This window comes from Ixodes scapularis, unplaced genomic scaffold (assembly GCF_016920785.2).
Source record: "Ixodes scapularis isolate PalLabHiFi unplaced genomic scaffold, ASM1692078v2 PGA_scaffold10__122_contigs__length_95168666, whole genome shotgun sequence".
NCBI lineage: Eukaryota > Metazoa > Arthropoda > Arachnida > Ixodida > Ixodidae > Ixodes > Ixodes scapularis.
In genome coordinates, this window is record NW_024609836.1 from 88,086,145 (window position 1) to 88,100,034 (window position 13,890).

At 48.0% G+C, this 13,890-nt stretch overlaps 1 protein-coding gene across 4 annotated transcripts in view; it reads left to right on the top strand.

Moving 5' to 3' along the window:
• Positions 1-13,890, top strand: part of LOC8037027 (kinesin light chain) — a 76,760-nt gene that overhangs the window by 3,814 nt on the left and 59,056 nt on the right. The window lies entirely within an intron of this gene.

The window sequence follows — 13,890 nt, forward strand, 5'->3', positions numbered from 1 at the left end:
GAGGTTGTCAAGGCGGGAAAACCCTCTGAGCGCGAACACGACATGGCCGCTTTTATCTCGGAGTTTGTTGGGTAGCAGACTTGGCCGCTTAGGTCGCCGTCCAGAATGAGGGCAGCAACACACTGTCGCTCTAGCGATGATGTGTGCACGCAGGCGCTTGCTCGTGGCCGGTTCCCCGTGCCTGGCCGTCGGGAAACGAGACAGTGAAAGCGGGTCGTTTCAAAACTATCCGCCGGTGAAGCATTATTTTAGTGCCTAAACAAATTCGTTTGAAATAGCTTTTATCCCTTTGAAAGCAGCAATCTCGTTTTGTCCATCGTCTTATTTACCTTTTTTTTTACGAATAAAAAGGGATGTTTCCGGTGGTACGTTTTATTTCCTGTGACGTCTATCGAGCATCCTTCCATTTCCATTTTTTCGTAACGATTCCCTTCCATTTTCCGTGATGTGCACTGGGAGTTTCAAAACACAATCCAACTTTTATCGATATTTTAGGCATGTTTTGCCCTTGCATGCAGATCAACACTCGTACGGGGTATTTGGAAGTGTATCCGAACGTCTTACGAACATGGAGAACAAGGATAGCAACCTTTTATTTTTAGGTTAGTCGGTGATGCTCCTCCCATCCCTTTTCACCTTAGGAGAGCAAAGGCTGGAGTGGAGGCGACCTCCTCTCTAGCGTTCGCTGTGATGACGTCAGGAGGGGTGGTTTCCCTTTCAGCGGCCGTCTCGAACGAAGCGATGTACAGCCCCTGGCTTCGGGAGTCAGCGTTGCCCGACTGCGATGGGCTTTTCTCGTCGGTGGGCTGCGGCAGCCTGCCCAGGACGCTGGTGGCGGCTAAATTGCTCTGTTTTATTGTTTCTTTTGTGTTTTGTTACGAATAAGGTTTCTAGAGGCTTTTGAGAGGGCTCTGTGCCATCTTTCGAAACAAAAACAAATTTAAGCTATTTGCGGCTACTTCGAGAGACACGTTTAATTTTATGGAGATTTTTTTCACGTCGCCATACACTCAGCCCTGTCCATCTAAAGAGGTCTTCACTTTCGAAAATATTTGAAAGATGGCCGAAAGACACGTGTACTCCCCGCTTACAACGTGAAATTGAACGGGTCTCATCAATCGAACGACATATTGGACGTATTCCACGCTGCCGCGTTATCGAAGTGGTCTATTTGAGAACGATCTTCAATAACCCAGCATCTATCCAATCGACAGTGTCCGGGACAGTCACTTCACGACGATCGGACGGAATCCGGACTTGTTTTGTTTCGCGCAGCACCGAAGCGAGGGAAGGGACGAGTGTGTTCCGGTCCTACTCCCGATCAGCTGTTACAGATTTCTAATATTGCGTATACACGTACTCAACTCTGTTACGTCACGCCACGGTGGTGGCGCGTTGGGCGCACTTCCGGTTTGGGGCTGTGGGCAACTGTCACCGCGCGAGACATACATTCCTATGATCTTCTGGAAGAATCCAGACAAAAACCTGCCTTCTCGTCAAAACGCCGCGACGACGGCTGTACCAAAACAGTCGGAAAAAAGTTTAAAAATAAGTTTTCATGTGTTTTTTGCCTCCTGCGTTCGTTCGAGAACGTGGATAGTAGCTGTGAAAAGGGCAAACCAGACGCTGTCGAACTACGATTGCTTGTGCGGGAAACACTGTGGTTTGAATTCACGAATACTTTTGGTCGTCATATTTTTTTTTTGTTTGTTCCAACGTGAACGCGGGAAAGCCGCGAAGTTCTCCGGACCACCCGCGCGTTCAGTGCGTCTCATTATTCTTGCGGGTGTCCGCGTCACCAGATGGCTGTTTCCTTTGCTGAATATAAATTGTTGTGTAATCGAGGCCGTGGGGTGCTGTCTCTCCTTGACGACGAATCCTATCGGATGTGCAGAGGCGCAGCACACTGTGGCTTCCCCTCCCCCTTCCTACGGGAACGTCACACACCGAAGCGGCCGATGCACGCCTGCGATCGGGCCACCGCAACTAACTGCAAAGCTGCTTTTGTGTGAATTTGGAGTGACGGGTCAATCTTCTATAATCATGTAGGGGGAGAACAGCGACGTCTGGAACACACGCAAGAGAGTCCCGTTGAGCGGGGAGCTCTTCCCTCTTCTCTTGTGCTGGCCCCGTAGAGCTGTCGGGATGACTAGGCGGGACAGTGACCGTCACCACCTGTCAAGGTTCCTAGACGGGCATTACAAACAAGGCTTTGGCGAAATCCACCAGGTGCTCTTTGCTAATGGTTTAATTCGTTTAAAATTCCTTTTTGTGTCTTTTTTTACGAGATATTGGTGTGTCCGATGTGGTACTGCTCCCTTGAACACGTATAGACCAAAAAATAAGCGCCGAAATTTCGTTTTTGCGTGCATTTTTCGCGGCCGTCCGCTTCCTATCGTTTTCATAAGCGTTCACGTCCTGCACAATCCATATAGTTGATTCATTCCGAGTCTCTGGAGTTTGGACGATAGGATCGGGATGGATATGGCGTCGGGAGACGTCAGCGCACGGTCGCTCACTTGGAAGACGAAGGCCTGACGCAGCGATCAAAGTGCCGCGTCATTTGCGCTAAAATGCGCCACGGACGAGCTACATCTCGAGCCATAATGCCATCGGTGCTAAGGATAGCCTCACACCTGCGTCCAGATGCTCTTATTAAAAAAATATATTTTTTTTTATCGGTCTACCCTAATGTTTTGAGAAGTAGAAGGATAGAGATGGTGGTACAAATGTGCCGTATTTCACGAAAATCAAGAAGCGCGAAGAACGAGACCAAGGGGGAAAACTAAACGAGTCCTGTCTCGTTCTGCCACTTGTCTTTGGCACCTTTTGATTTTCCTCACGTGGAACCAACTAGCCACACAGTTAGTTTTATTACTTTGTATTTCACGCATCTCTGTTTACCGTCTTACGTTAGAGCAAAGTTGAAGACTCGAACATTATACAAACACGAAGACATACTAAAAGCGCCATTACATTCGCTGCACTTGATTGGTTGAACCGAGCTGTTTTTTGCCGGCATTTTTACGGGACTTACGGGCTAAATCAACTACGGGCTGTCAAAGTGCGAGGGGAGAGAAGCTTGATGCCAACTGCAGTGTTGCGCTGTGATTCATTCTTCGGCAATTTGTTTTCGTACCCGTTTCAAATGGAACCTCCTTTACCTTATTTCTTTAAAAAAAAAAAAAAAGGCTTTTTTGGCGCCCTATTTCTGGTACCAGAGGTAAAAAACAATCACTTCTTCACTTTCAAGTGATGCGCTAACAGATGTTGGCATCTGCTCCTAACCGATGTTTTGCCCGCTATAGAACCTGCTACAAAATGTCAAATGCCGCTTCCATTGTCTCTGCAAGTGCGTGCAATCGTGCGACTTGTTTTCGGCTGATAACGGCGTGAATGGTGCTCTCATCGACGGTCATGATGGGCGAGAGATTTTTAATTTGGAGACCAAACGCCAGTGTCATCTGGGAGGAGCGCCGAAGTTTCACCGCCAATGTGGAACCACAAAAACTCCGCCACTTGGAACTACGAGCATGCTGGTTTTCCTAGCGCGCATCCACATCAATAGGATCCTGGCCTAACCGCTTGGCATTTGTAGACGGAGAAAGCATTTTTCGAGCAGTGAGCAGCATCAGCGAGCACGTGGCATCCCGGAGAGTCTACCCCAGTCTGTATCTTGGAACTAGCGCCCCGCCACCTGGGAGTTGAGAACAAAATGGCGTCGGAACACTGTCAATGCCGAGAGCTCGTGCCGTTCTCCGGAACGTTAAAGAAACGGAGCGTTCGGAGTCTCTTTTGTTGGAAAACGACGCCGATGACCGACGACTTGGAGCCGGCGGCGCAAGGCGGTATGCGCGAACGGTGAGTCATCCAAGTGACCCGTTCCGGTTTTCTCGCACTCGCCCGTTTTTCTTCTTCCTGGTTGGCTTAACGGTTGTCCAGCCTGCAGCCGCCCCGATTCGTGTCAGGCTTTCTCGAAGCCCACTTGTACGTGCCTTCCACGCCTCGCCAAGGGACGTTGTGTGCACCTGGTGTTCACCTGGATTACGTTATTCGGAAGCGTCGTGGGAACGTCCAGTGAAGGTTGTGCGGACGCATTGCGTGGGCGTCGTATCAACGTTGTGTCGACGTTGCGAAACAGTTTTTTTTTTTTTGCGTGCGAATGTCCACGAACGTTGTGTGAACCGTGCCTCAGGGTTATGCGGACTTTTTGCGTGAACGTTGTGCGAACGTCCTGTTAAGGTTGTGCGGACGCCTTGCGTGAACGCAGTGTCGTCTGCGTTGTGCGAACGTCCCGTTAAGGTTGTGCGGACGCCTTGCGTGAGCGCAGTGTCGTCGGCGTTGTGCCGAGGTGTGCTATTCTACGAACCTTTTACGTGAACGTCCGGTGAACCTTGCGTCGGGATTGGAGCCACGTCCTGTGAACGCTTGTGCGGCGGATATCGGCATTTCGTGGTAACTATGAAGAGGTTGATCGCCGCGTTGGGTTCATCGTTCCGCAAGTGAGTCGTGCGTTCCAAAATTTATGTTCCACATCTATAAGTACCCCATACCACCTTAGGACGTTTTGGACATGTTCATAACCTCCGCAAAGTAGTTCTTACATCAATCAATCGATCAATTTTATTTCCTCTCCATCTGAGAGGAGAAGGCAGGGGAAAAAACTTGACGAAGCCCTCGCCTCCCCTTTACATCCGCAGAAGCTCAACATACGAGCGAATGAACAATTTAACATATATAACGACAGGTAATCGAGTGTTTATACAGGACAGTGGTGTGGATTATATACACTGCAAAGGGTTAAACGAGGTAAACATAATTCAGTGTTGCACACGCTTGCTCCGACAGTTTAGTAATGAGCACACAACATGCACATTGATTGTTTCGGGGGGGGGGGGGGGGGGGGGGGGGCGCCCATGACAAAATGTACGAGGGGGAGCGCCCATGACAAAATGTATGAGAAGGAGGGGGGAGAGGAGGTCCCAGCAATATGGAGGATTTGGGGGGGAAGGCGGGCCCCCCCCCCCCCCCCCCCCCCCCCCCCCCCCTCCTCTGGCTACGTCCCTATACCGTATACGTAATCTCGTTCTCAACAAAAAAAAAGTTTTTTTTTTTTTCTTTTTTGTGCGTGTAACGTTTAAGTTTTGGTAAGCTAAGAAATAAGTGATTCTAACTGCAGGCGCAAGTTGCTCCCTTGGCCGCGTAAAGTGTCCATTGGTCGACGAGGAGCGGGGCGGCTGTTTGGAGGCGAGAGGGCGCTGGCCAGGCGAGGAAGAAAGGCGGAGAGCGTGGCAGCGCGGGGCCAACGTCCTTCTTTTCTCGGTAGCCCGTCTGCTGCACGTACCCTGGATTGCGCGCCGCACTACTGCGCTCCACGCTCGACCACGTGCACGCTGCTTGGCCACGTCTTTGGCTCTTGGGGATTTCCGGGGTGCCACGGGTTTCGGAAGTGGTTTTGGCGGTGGGCATCTCCGGACTGATGAGGAGCGTTCCGAGACCCCCGGTGCAACGCCGCTCGGTGCGGCTCCCTCCACATCTCGTTGCCGGAAACGTTCTTTCTGTGTGCGGACTTCTCCGAAATCGCTCGAGGCCTCATGATCGGAAGGATCGTAAAGGAGCGTCGATTGTCGTGCGTAGCCTGTGTTGATTGGGACGAGCCTGCGCTCGAGGAGACGATCAGCCGCCATTGGTCACCTTCTTGCCGAGATGCCACTGAAACAGCCGTGGACGAGCCTCCACAAAGGCCATTGCGAGGACAATCGAATAGGCCAATGGGCTCTCATGTGCATTCATCTTTTGTGCTCATGAACGGCAGGTCGCTTGAGGAATGTTTCACAGTGGGTTAAAAAAACCCGAATGCAGGAAAAAAAAAAAAAAAAAAGAAGGACAATATCCGCACAAAAGCCAACACTCCCCCCCCCCCCCCCAAAAAAAAAAAAAAAAAAAAAAATTACATAGGTTTTTATGCAGGTTCAGTAGCAAAACGATATTCTTTAGGAAAAACAGTGAATGACCCATTGTTAAATATTTAGAAAAGACCGAAACGTCTGAACACTTGAGTTAAAATGATAATGTTGGGTCTGTTGAGGTTGTTAAAAAAGTCTTGAATGCTGCTCATGAGACTGAAAAGGTTAATTTTTTTCCGACGGAGAAGGTGGGGGGAATCTTAGACATCACTCGCGGTACATATATGCTAACAGCTGAAGTAAAAGTTAAGCAACAAAAAAAAAAAAAAAGAAAAAAAGAAACTACGTAAACATTTATGAAAAAAAAAATTGCTTAAGTCTTTTCGACTATAGTGGGCAACAACCGCATCGTCGTAAAAGTCTCTCACAAGCATAGTAAACTCCGCAACCAATGTATCCATCAAACAATACAAAAAAAAAAACGCGCTTTTTTTTTATTTTTGCTTGGTTTACACAATTAATAGAATTCCAAACAAGAGAGGAAAAGAAAAAATTAAAGTTAACCTCCGACACACGAAACCAAAAAAAACAACAACAACAACAACATGAAGCTCGGATGTTTAACCCCGCAACGCTTTCTGAGCATTTTCCGACGTTCGAACCAATTCTTAAGAATGGAATGGTAATGTGATTTGAAGGTGTGCTGTTTCGAGCAGCAGGGTTTCCGGTCGACTCGTTGCAAACTGGCAGAAGCTTCACGCACCACTCGAGTCGCTAGGCGCCCTAGCTTTGGCAGTTTTTTTTTCTCTCTCTTTTCAAACTACATTCAATAAAAGAGCTGTTTGGGGAGACGCCGGAACTCTTGATTAGGGCGTCAAATACTGTACTCTTTGATTTGATCGAACGCTGACATTCCTGGGGAAGGCGTGGTCTTGTTCTGACAGGCTGGCTAGCTTCGTTGAGTTTGCTTCTTACCACGCAGTGTTGTGCTGCAGGGAAGCAACAATCGGAAAATGGACATCGCGATTTTGGCTATCTTGTTTTGCCGCAGCGCACTCGCGTGCCAATGGGAAAGAACCCTCCTGAACGGAACACGATTTTGGGAGAAAGCTATTTATTGATAAACTTGGCTGCATTATTCTAACAATGTTTTTTTTTTTTTTTAATTTGAGATTTAAGTAAGGATATTCGAGTAATCACCAAATAAAATATTGTTATGGACTGTTCTATAGGATTATTTTTCGTGTCGATGCTAAGAAAAGGTTGCACACGACTGGGAAAACAAAGTAGACACTGTCGTTCGGTTGGACAGGCCAACACGGGAATTTTAACATATTATTCGCGCGGGTACGACGGACGACTAAATCTGTGCTTATGTTCCATACATTCTTTTTGCTCCGACCAATGAGATGACTGCGAGTGTGCAGGCGCTTGTAGGTCGACCTTCTCCGACCTCTCTTTGTCTTCCAGTTGTGCTCTGCCTTTCTCGAAGCACGAGTGCCTCTCGAGGAAAGGGACAGAGAGCTGGCAAAAAATCGGGTCAGGAATGGGGATTTTGGTTTTTGCTTGCCGGCCTTCTGCTTAGTTTCACCTGGAACCTTAGTTTCACGCTGGAAATGCTTGCTCTGTCTTCCAGTCGGAGAAGGGATTCTTGTTGTTTCTGTTTTTTTTTTTTTTTTTTTAGGCTCGATTGGGGTTGTGTGTGTGTTTATACAGCCTAGAACTTGGTCTGCCTCACAGGGGCGACTTTTGGCTCGAATTCTTTTCGGGAGCGCGTTTAATTGCTGCTTTCTTTTTCTGGATGCAGGCGGAAACGACGGAATATGGGTGAATCGACGTTCCGTTTCAGGCGTGTAGAGGCTGTTGCGAGACATGTATGCTTGGCGGGTGTAGGGAACATGTTGTGACAGGCTTCTGGGTAACGCGGTGGCGGAGATGCCGTGCACGTTTCGCTGTTGGCGGGTCAGGTTTCGTCGTTTTGCTCGGTGTTTTTATCTCCGCGGTGGCAGTTTTCGCGCGCCCCTTTTATGGGTCAGGGATGGTCGTCTTCACGCCGAGTTCACGAGTTGGAGCGTGACCTTGGAAACTCGTGCTCGGCAAAATGTTGGCATAGTTTAATTTTACGCGTCGAGAAGTCTGGAGACGAGTGTTTGTTTCCAAGGGGAAAACGGCAGAAACCCCGAGCCTAATTGTTTGAGAGGGTACGACTGAGTTGGGCCCTGCTGAGAGGCATGTGGCGGCTACCAGAGTAGCGATACGCCAAGAGGGTGTCGAAGGACTGGGAGGGGAGTCACGAGATCGAAACAAGGCGATGGAGCGAGTGGGAGAACGTCTTGTCTGGAACACTGGCCAACTCAGCAGCAAAACAGCAATTCGCAAACAACGAAAATGTACCATTGCCTATTGCTGGCCCAGAGATCGCTTTGCTGCTTCGTGACGGAGGGGTTGTTTACGTGACTGCCATGTGACGGATGGATGGATGGATAATAACGGCTGTACCCTTAATAATGGGCGGTAGCTTGCGCCACCGAGTAAGCTCCTTGCTTTTTAGAATCACACGTTCAGCATGCTTCCCTCTCCTGTTTACACATAGCGCACATTGTATCTTTGTCTTCAAATTTGACTCTATACGTATTTTTTGTCTTTTTTTTTTTTTAATTTCCGTCTTTGCCTCAAACGGCAAAGGCGCTCCCACTGGAATGATCGAATAATCCTTCCGTTTTCTCCTCCCACATCCATCTCTCTGCCTCCTTAACTGCCTTTTCCCCTGAACGTGTTTGTGCTCCACCCCATTGCCCGTCGGCAGGAATTGCATCTTAAGCTTGATGAGTATGAGTATGTTCACACTGCTCATACTCATGGTATCGATACATTTTAGGTCCTCCGTGTCTGTTCGTCTTTGGCCAACATATATTTTGCTCCCTGCGTCTCTGGTCTCATCGATGACCAGCCCCATATCACTCTGCACTCCCTCGTTTCGAGTGTTCCCGTGTGCTCTGTCCTGTCAACGCTCCTTTATCTCCATTCTCGCCTGAATATCCGAACTGATGCACAAGACTGCGTTACCACAGGTCGATCCTGGTACATTGCTCCTCTTCATACTCCCCGCACAACCTCGTATTTATTCAAATTCCATAGCGTTTCATAATGGCCGAATTTATTTTACCCGTACCAATTCTATCTCTCGTATTCCTTAAGGTATTTATTTCCTTCGTTAATCCAGATTCCCAGATATTTATACTTGTTTACCAGATCTATCTCTGTGTTCTGTATCTTCAAAAAATCTCCCTTGATGCAACTAAAAAAAGTAGTAATAATAAAAAATCCAGATTTTCTTTTATTGAATTTGAGAGCCTTAGATTCCAATCAAATTAACAGATGGCACTGCACCATTGTTGCCATGTGGACTAAAATGGCGAAACTAATTTTGCCTTTTACAACGTGCTTCGGGGATCGAAACAAAAGCGATAAGCGATGAAAGGTTATTGGTTTTAGATCTCGTCCCAAGCCAATTCGTCTCAGCCAACTCGTCATAGGGGAATTGGTCACAGCGGACATCTCGTCATAGGCCATCTCGTGCACGGGAGGGGGAACTCGTAACGGCGGAGAACTGGACTTTCGTCAATTTTGTTAAAATTTGTTTGTCGCAGGATTTGCCTCCGAGGCTTCAGTTGCGTAATTTACGATAGGCCATATTTCTTTTTTTCTACTTGTTACAAATTATAACAAGTAGAAAAAACAAATAGGCGTTTTATCAAGTGCGCATCTTTTTTTTTTTTTTTTCCCGTGATTTGAACCGGGAATAAAAATATCTTAAAATTGAAAGAATAAGTATGCTTGGTAGAAGAGCGTGTTGGTTTAAGTCATGGATGAAGAAAGAATAAACAATTAAAACAGGGACAACACAACTATGTAATTGTGTTGTCCCTGTTTTAATTGTTTATTCTTTCTTCATCCATGACATCCATGAAAGAATAAAATCACGAAGGTTCGCGCAAAAGAGTCGTTCCTCATCGAGAATGCAAAAAAGAACATCTCATCGGCATCCTTAACTCCATCGAAACGTGAAATGAAATGTGTCAGGCCAAAACTAAAAAAAAAAAAAAAAAAAAAAAAAAAAGTGCAATTGCCTGTAGAAATTGGGCAGCCATGGATCCTCGGATCTTGCTTCCTCGTTCACCCCCTCTACCTTTCCAACACCTCCTTATCAGGGTGATCTCGGGCATAGCGCCAATTCTGTTTGCGTAATCAGACATCGCTCCTAAATGAAAGAGTGCTGTTGTCGTGTTATTATTCTTTCAATCTTAAATATCGACATTTAAACAGGCTCGCCTTAATCAGTTCAACAAAAACATTTCTTTTTTTTCAACCTGAGCGTTCCGCTTACAGAAGTCTGCCCTCTAAAAGGAACTCCGAAGAGTGTTTAGAATGGGGTCGCAGCGAAAGACCCTACTCCCTTGTGGGATGGCAGACTGTCTAGCGAACAAGGTAAAAAGAAGTAAGGACGAATGAACTGAAAACATTTCACCACTTTTCCTATGACGAGAAGGTCAATGCGACCACTGTCCCTACTACGGCATCAGCTGGAACAAGATAGACCCTTTGTGACCAGTTCACCTATGACCAGTTCACCTATGACGAGTGGGCCTGTTCCCGATTTTATTAGCGCCGTAAATTCGAGCGTTTTCAATCGTGCCTAAAATCGGGGGAAAAAAAAGTTCATAAACGTTCTGTATCTACGGAGGCGATTAGCAAAAATCCGTCGCGGCATGGCGTCCATTCACCACGTGACATAAGAGCAACTGGATTGGCCAGTTTCCCGAGAAGATGCGGAGCCGGCACCTGTTGGGACGTAGTAGCAAGGATCACGTGGCCTCTTCTGCGCTTCGTGGATTGTCGTGTATCCTTCACAAATCATGTTTCATTCGCTAATTTTTGCACTAAAGCCTAGGGTTGCTTTTGACCGAATACTTTGGTTGTACTCCTCGTCCAAATGAAACCCAAGCAGCGCGACGACAGTGGCGTCGCGGCTTACGGAACAGCTTCGTGTTATCGTTCTGACCAGGACCAGGTCGGTCCCGTTGTCAAGCGACCAAACGGGTAGAGTCTGGGAAAGCCTGGTTCCCAAAAATAGTTTTTCTTTTCTTTTTTCCTAGGCGAACAGGCAGCCAACAGAAATGCATATCGAGGGGCGGCCGAGCGGGCGTCGTTGAACTTGGCATTCCGATCGCCGGTATTTGCGCAGTTAGCTCGCGCGGCTCTGAGTCTGCCGTGGCCCGTGAAAGCTAATCGGGTGTCGAAACATCATGCACGCGCGACCTGAGTGTTTTGAGACGTTGTGTTGTTTTCGTCCCCTTCTGTGTTTCCCGAGTCTCGGGTTTTGTTACCATGACTCACCATGGAGTTGCCCTCTGCGGTAACTTTGGGGGCTTCATACTGACGTGACGTTCAACAAAGGAAGTGTTGGTTCGCTATCGCTTAACTAGTGTAGCTACCGAGACATGTTCTAGCTGAGTCCGTGTTCACGTTTGTTGGACAGCCGTCACCTTGGAGTAAAAGAGACGCGCGAACAATAAAGTGTACTTGAGCCGTATACGTCAAAGAAAGCAGCAAATAGAATCGACGAGTGTGTCACTGCGACGAGAGCGCCCGCCACTACCGCGCAACATTTCGAAAACGACTAGGGGACGACGAAGAGATAAGGCTCACCTCTTAAACCGGAAAGTAAATCAAGACAAAAAAAAAGAAAGGCAGGGAGCCTTTTTTTTTACGTTTCGATTAGCGCTTTTGCAACGCCTCGTTGAAGTTGAAGGGATTCTTCCGCGGATCGAGCGTCCTTTACCCAGCGGCAGTCTCGAAGGAAGCGATTTCCAGCGCGCGTTTCTGGTTTTCAGAGGGTACGTCAGCGTTGCCCGACTGCGCTGGGCTCCGGGTTTTCTCGTCGGTGGGCTGTGGCGCCTGCGCAGGCGGAATTGGGGACGCTGGTATTGCCGCGTTTTCTTTTTTCTTTTACGTTTTATGGCGAATAGAATATCTCGAGGTCTCTAAGAAAGCATTGTACTACTTTTGGGGAACACGAACAAACAAATGAAAGCTTTTTTTCGTGAGTCAGTGCGTGACAGAACAAATGCCACTAGAATATTCGTTTCGTTTTATGTTGATGTTTTTTAACGGCACCATACGCTCAGCCGTGTCGATCTACGAAGGTTTTAACCTTCGAAAATATTTGACCACACAGGACAGCCGAAATGCTATTCTATTCTCCGCTCCCAACATGTAAGTGAACGAGTATCATCAATCGAACATGTATTGTACGCACGCCACGGTGCCGCGTTATCCGAACAGAATTGGAGAGAGATCTCAAATAGCGCAGTCACTTCACGACGAACAGACGGAATCCGGCTTGTTTTGGGGCACGTATTGAAAAGCTGATTTTTTTGTTGTTTTTTTTGTTTGTACAGCACCAAAGGAACTGAACGTCCCGATACCCCGGACCCGACCCTGTCAGCTATTTTTCGCCAAGACCGGCAACATAGCCGGGAAGGCTTTTCGTAGATTTTGTCGACGGAAATAATTCCCAAAGAACGTCGAACGGTCCGCGTCTCGGGCTGCTTGACGTTCTTTTTCTTCGGGCTACGAGCCCTGATATTTCCTGGTTCTCACAGCGGAAGATAACACAAAAAGGGCAAGCATTTTGGAAAGGAAAGTAAGTTAAAATCGTCGGAGAAAAGCCGGCCAACTCCGAATGCATGATGCACGTATAATGCTGGTGGGGAGTTGCGCTGAACAGGTTTCCGCCGCTCAGGTGGGTGGCAGAAAATTCTAACGGATGGGGGTGTGTCCAGTCGCAAAATGGCGGCGGCCAGAGAGGTCCTTTTGCGAAGCTCTTCTCGTGTCTCTAGATGTGACCAGTGCATGCAGGCGAAGGAAACGCCAGGCCCTTTCTCCTTTCGCCTGCACGCATCTAGTGACATGGACTATAGTTTCGAATACGTATTTCTCTCCTTTTGCTGCTTGAAGTCGGGAAGGGCGCGAAGAGCACGTAGAAGTATGCCCCTTTGGTCCCATGAAACTATCGCACAGCATTCCATCGTAACCTGCACAAAACTTCCGATCGTTTCGCTCGGCGTATTCGGTTTTGTTTTTAGGTTTCGTCGTACGCACGTTTTGCGTCGCAGCAAAAACAAAATGGCGGACAGTTTTGGATGCTACGCTTGAAATCCCACGAGCGAAGCAAAGCGGAGAAAATAGCCGTCACGTGATCCTTGTCACTACAACAACATGGGCGGATCGCATCGCAGGAACCTCTTTTGGAAACACGTGACGTGACACACCTTACGTCATTCGTGGACGCCTGTCGGCCCCGTGGTATGGCGGTATGTGATTGGAGTTGTTAACAGGCGTAGACCTGACATTGCGTTGAATCGTATTTTTGTTTCCCGGCCGGGATCTAATGTTTTCTACGCCACTGTAAGGGTCGTCCGAAGGTCGTTCGCTTTCGTGCAGATAATTGCCTCTGTTGTTCTTTCACGGTGTACCGTCCAAGCTTGTCATAAGATGCGCCCAGCGATGCATGACGCTTTTGTCAGCTGGCTGCGAATAAGCTGCGAACTGCGCCGTGTCTCCGAGACCTTGGACCTTCTTTTTCCGTGATCTTCGGTCATAAAATTATCTTGGTCGCAGACTTCGTCCGAGTGGCGTGAGTGCACAAAGACCCAGTGTAGATTGATCGTAGTCTCAATGAGCACGGTTGTCAAGGGGGGCACTTTTAGCCAGAGATCCCCGCGTGCTCGATTTTCCGCGGAGGACCAATCCCTGCGATACGCTGAGCGTGTCTAGCGAACGACAAGGCCCAAAGCTAGAACGCTGATCACGCGCTTTCTATTCTCTTGTCAATGCGTCTGGAAAAATTGACGTTTTCCAGCCAAGCGATCGGGCTTTTGGGTCTCGACATTGGCTATATATGGCACGGGTAACCGTGCAT